This window comes from Perognathus longimembris, chromosome 19, assembly GCF_023159225.1.
Source record: "Perognathus longimembris pacificus isolate PPM17 chromosome 19, ASM2315922v1, whole genome shotgun sequence".
Lineage (NCBI taxonomy): Eukaryota > Metazoa > Chordata > Mammalia > Rodentia > Heteromyidae > Perognathus > Perognathus longimembris.
This window is the reverse complement of record NC_063179.1, coordinates 16,994,649-17,000,485: the sequence shown is the minus strand read 5'-3', so window position 1 is coordinate 17,000,485 and position 5,837 is coordinate 16,994,649.

The window sequence follows — 5,837 nt, the reverse complement described above, 5'->3', positions numbered from 1 at the left end:
TTCTTTAGCACTGCCAAGCCTCAGAAAATATAGCAAAATATTCATCCTTGACCTTCTCCACACTTTGGGACTCCTTGAAACCAAAAGGGATGGACAAGTCATCAAAGAATATTTACATACTATTTAGAAGAAATTACAAGAAAAAGACTTTATAACAGTAATATTTTTCTAAAATTTATTGTATTGTATTGTAAGAGTGATGTCAGAGGGGTTATAATTACATAAGTAAGGTAATGAGTACATTTCTTGTCAAACATGGTTACTCCTTCCTTACTTTCTCCCACTTTCCCCTCCCCTGCTCCAACAGTGTCTTGTGAGTATCTGTTGCACTGGTTCACCCTTTGTCTTTTGTCTCATCATTTTGTTATTCCCCTTCCCTTCCTCAAATCAGATAAATGTATACACAGGACACAGGGTACTGAAATAAAAAACAGTGGCAATAGGAGATAACTAGGAAAGAGGGATGAAAGAAAAAAGAAATAGTTTCACACAGTACATTAAAAAACAAAAACACAAACAAAGAAATGGAAAAAATACCTCTTGTTTCCATATCTTGGAGTTCATTTTGATTAGTAGAATTTTATATGGTCATATATATGATCCTCTGGTAGGACTATCCTAGACATATACTAATTATTACAAGTCAGGGAAACCATGGAGCCTATGTTTCTTTGGGTTTGTCTTACTTCGCTTATTTACTTTTTTATCTTTCTGAGAGAAAAAGAGAGGGAGGGATGGAGGGAAGGGAAGGTGAGAGAGGGAGAGAAAACGGAAATAAAAAACCACATCATATTCAGAAGATATTGCCACGTTAAGTGGGTATTTGTATGAGTTTTATATATGGTAGTGAAAACGAGCCACTTAAAAGCAAGTGCACTGGGGAGAGGCTCATGAGATTTAGTAGTGGTAATTCAGAATCTAGGCAGGAAGGTCCTTCATGTCTGCTAGGGAAGTAGAATAATTTTTTTCTGGCTGGAAATCAAGAGGGGCAAAAAGGCACAAAATTGTTGGAGTCACATTAAAGTGATGCTATTGAGTGGACTTGGGATAAAAATGATTTACATGTGATTTAGTAATGAAATGATGTAGACCTTATTTTAAGTGAGAAGCACAGTGATATAATAAAGGTTGTGGCAGCATTTGGTTTCTGGCTGAGGAGCTGTGTGTGCCTAGTGACAAATGAGGTGAGTTAAGTGACTTATGGAAAGGCCAAGGTGAGGCTAAGTAGTGCACAGGGGCAGCCCTGAGCCTGCTGACAGAGGCTGCGGAGCACGTAAGTTGCTTAAATACAGGGATGGAGTGTGTGCTCCATGTCCAACGGTGCCAGACACTGGGCAAAGGCACAGAGCACTCACACTCGTGTGTGTGCTTAGTAAAGCGGTTCCTCTTGTCTTGTCTCCATGTTTACTGGGCAAGAAATGATGTGACAGTTCAACTTAGAACTTTTATTTTCATTACAGATGATTTTGCATTAGGCATAAATATATTATTTATAAGCTGGCATGTTATTTATTGACAACCCTCAATTATGGTTAATGAGGCCTGAGTTTGAACTTCCTTCAACAAGCAAGAAATTGAGGCTGTCAATGGGTTTAAATGAAACCTTGATTATACAAAACTGCTCATTTGAATTCCAATCTTAGACATTCATGTGATTAATTTGTGGAAAAGTGTCAATTTTAGTGTAATGAGTTAAGTATCATATATATTTTAACCAATAGATATAAATGTACAAAAAAAGGCCTTTTTGTTAGTCAACAGAATCATCTTACATGGGCTGGAAATATGGCCTAGTGGCAAGAGTGCTTGCCTCCCATACATGAAGCCCTGGGTTCAATTCCCTAGCACCACATATACAGAAAACTGCCAGAAGTGGCACTGTGGCTCAAGTGGCAGAGTGCTAGCCTTGAGCAAAAAGAAGCCACGGACAGTGCTCAGGTCCTGAGTCCAAGCCCCAGGACTGGCAAAATAAATAAAAATAAAATAAAATAATGCCTCCCAGAATCATCTTCCAGTCCCATCGAAGGAGTAGATTTAGTTAAAAAGTTAAAAATTTCATGGTTTAGTCAGGACCCAGGGCCCTGGAGAACATGTCGAAGTGAAAGGTATTGCTAGTGTGGTGAGTAGAGACCAAACTATGGAAATTGCATTATTGTTCTAAAATATCCAGGTTGTTAACTTGTTTAATGGGAACATTAACAGGTCCTCTCTCATAGCTGTGCTTGGGTGAATGAAAAAGATTAATGTGAGTAAAATAGTGAGGCCTGTGCTTTCTTAGTGGGTACAGAATTAAATTTTTTTAAAAATCATTGTATTTTCCATTTACCTGAAGTGAATTTGTATTATATGAAATATTGACAATGACTAAAGTATCACTATGTATGGAAAACTGAAAACCGAGAATAGGTACAACTTAAAAAAATATTCTGACTGAGAGGATACAATAGATGCCTTTACATAATTAACTACAAAGGCTAGTATCAAACAACATCGCCTCACTCTTGCTTTGCAAGTCACAACTATTGTCCTACTGAAGTTGGTTCTGACAGCAGCACTATGGAGCAATGGAAAGCTTGAGACTATTTAGAAGAGAAAACCGGCTTAAAAATGCTAAGATTACTAAGATCACAGCACAGACTAATGCTTGACATTGATCCTCATCTCCTGATGTAAATCCTAAAGCTCTTTTTCTGTAATATCACAAAGTTCTTGAATTGGAGCTCCACAGGTCATCTGTGTAACCGCTGTCTTAAACATGCTCATTCCCGGCCATGGACACAGTCCCTGAGCTACCCCTCCTTTTACTTGAGGTTGAGATGATAACTGTTTACCATGACTCGAAGTGCATAATTCAGAAATGTATCAGGAAGTATAATATGCGTAGATGAATAGTATATATTAATTTCAATATATATTTGTTTTCTCCATGTGCCTGTGTGTATTTGATTAAGAATAATGAATAATTTAGGAAAATGACTCTTGAGATGTAATGTGCATACAGATCATTGATGAATTTTGTTAAAATGCAGATTCTTATTTAGAAAGTCAGGTGTGGGGGCCTGAATTTTTGTATCTTATTCGCCTATCAAGTGATATAAATGCTACTGGTTCATGGATCAAATCCTTGAGCAGCAACAATCTCAATTACTTGGCTAAACTTATGATTTGGTATATGTATGTTGATACCAGTTAGGGCCTTGCAATAAATCTCTCTTTTCTTTCTCTCCATATATATGTATATATATATATATTTATAATGTGTGTGTATTTCTATGTATGTCATCCCCCCATTCTTACATCTATTCGTTCTGTTTCGATGGAAAATCCCTAAATAATACATGTTTCAATCCATTGTCTGCTCTTACTTATCTGATTGATAGGTTTGGGTCATTAGGACATTGAGGACAGCCTGTAGTATTGAACATAGCTCTGCCCTTCAGAGTATTGTAACCTACCAGTCACTTGAATACCACTACCTTAGGGTCTGAGCGTATGGCTTAGTGGTAGAGTGCTTGGCTTGCATGCATGAAGCCCTGGGGTCAATTTCTCAGCACCACATAAACAGAAAAAGCTGGGAGTGGCACTGTGGTTCAAGTGGTAGAATGCTAGCCTTGAGCAAAAAGGAGCCTGGGACAGTGCTCAGGCCCTGAGTTGAAGCTGGCAACCAGCTCCTCTCCCTCCCTCCCCGCCCCCTTCACCCCCCTCCCTCCCCGCTCCCTTCGCCCATAACAGTCTGTCTTAGAAAGCCAAGTGTTTTCCCCCCTCATATTTCTTGTTGATTTTTCTTCTGATCTAAAGCATTAATCAGAGTATAGCAGGATGAATTGATTATCTAGACTCTTCTCTGGCCCTCAGAAGATGACATTTGTCACAACTCTGGCCAGTGACTTGAAGCCCATTGGAATGCATTCCAGGTTTAACATGTTTTCTCTGACCATGAACTGAAGGATATGTCTGCAAATTTCTAATTGACTGATTCCCACTGTAGGAGTATTTTCCCAATGTATCTACACAGATGTTGTCAGTTGCTCCTCTAGGAAGTTCCTCCGAGTAACAGAGCCTCTCCTTACTTCCCACACATCTCCACTGGTGGTATTTGCCTAATATTTATAGGTCTTTTATGTCTTGTATAGTGCCACTCTGGCTGTTTTGGGGAGAGGGACAAGTAAATGTCTGGCTTCCTCATGGAAGTTTAATCCTCAGGAACACATAATGCCTTCAGAAAAGATGTATTGTTTTCATTTGTTGAGGACTTCCCAAGTGGACCTTAGTAATCAGAGACAAATGGATGGTGACTCCAAGGTGGCCTTTAGAGTGCCTGGGTAACTAGTTCAGTTGGAATATGGGAGCCAAGTCCTTGATTTGGGATGCAATGGCTTGGAAGAGATACTGCGACCTTTCTTCTTTGCTTATGACACGAATCAGGCATTGGTCTGCCCACAGAATGAGACTGGCATGAAAATATGGAGCAGTATTAACATGTGTATGTGCATGCATGCACATGCGTGTGTTCGTGCATGTGTGTGTGAGGGGAATGATGAGAGAAACATAGTCAGAGCCACCTCACAGGGTATAAGGGACCCTGAGAGTCAGTGAAGCTTAAGGTGGGGCGGGGCATTTTCTTCATGGGACATTTCCTTCATGAAGAGAGAGGCCCCAAATTTGAAACTCCTCCTTTTGAGTCTTAGGGCCGTAGAAGCCTTCCTACTAGATGCCTGAAGTCTTGCTTTTCCTCTCCTATCAAAATTATTCTGTCTTCTTGAATTAGCACTAATTTCATTTTTTTTCCCAGTCATCTCCTGTTTACTCTCAGACAGTATATGAAGGAACCTGGTTGCTTAAGAGTTATGTTCATAAGGGTGTAAGTAAATACATTGGGAGGTATGCAAGGGTATACAAATGTATTAACTGAAATATGGTAGATTACCTTGGGAAGGTAAAATTCAACAAAATAAACACCAAGAAGTGGGTACTTGAATGGGGGTGAGGTTGGGTTAAGGGGAAAGGAGTAGATGGATGAAGAAGAGAAGAGGGAGAGAATCTAGTCAAGAATTCAACATATTCCTACAAAATTAGGAAGAGTGAGGGAAGAGATGGGGAAGAGATGATTGGATGAGAATGTTGAAAGGATGACACTGATCAAGATGCATTGTATGCATAAACTGCTTTGTTAAATAGCGACTCCTTTGTACAACTACTTAAAGATAATAAATTTTAAAAATCACTTAAAAAGAGTTATGGTTATGAGAAAGAAACATGCATCATACCGAGGAAGGGTCAGGTTAGAGTTCAAATTTTCAAAAATAGGTTTGCACAAACCTACTATCTTTTGTTATTATTATTCAGATATACTGATGCTTTGGTTTTATTCCACCAATATTGCTTCTATTTCCATAAGACATATTGAACAACTATTACCTTTCTATATATTTTCTAACATGAGTGAATTCTCTAAGGCTAGGAATTTTGACTTTTGCTCCTTTTTTAAGTTTAAGAGAATACCTCTAGGTGCTTAGTTGGGGCTCCTAGGGCTAATGGGTATCTGGCACTGTGGAAGTCTATTTAAAAGTGCTTCTTTATTTGAAGTCTATGATGAAAGATAGCCTGAAATAATACTACTAAAATTAGCAGCGAATTTGAGAAAAACATAGAATCTGATCTAAGGGAAATGATTATTGATTAGTTTTATGTAGAAGAAACAGTAGGTTTGGGGATAAATATTACATATTTCTTCAAAAACTCAATAATTGTGTATCTCTTCAGAAAAATTCAATAAGTATCTAGGAGATTAATGTACTTTCCTTGTGTTTTTCTCCCCAATGCATTAAACTATTTAG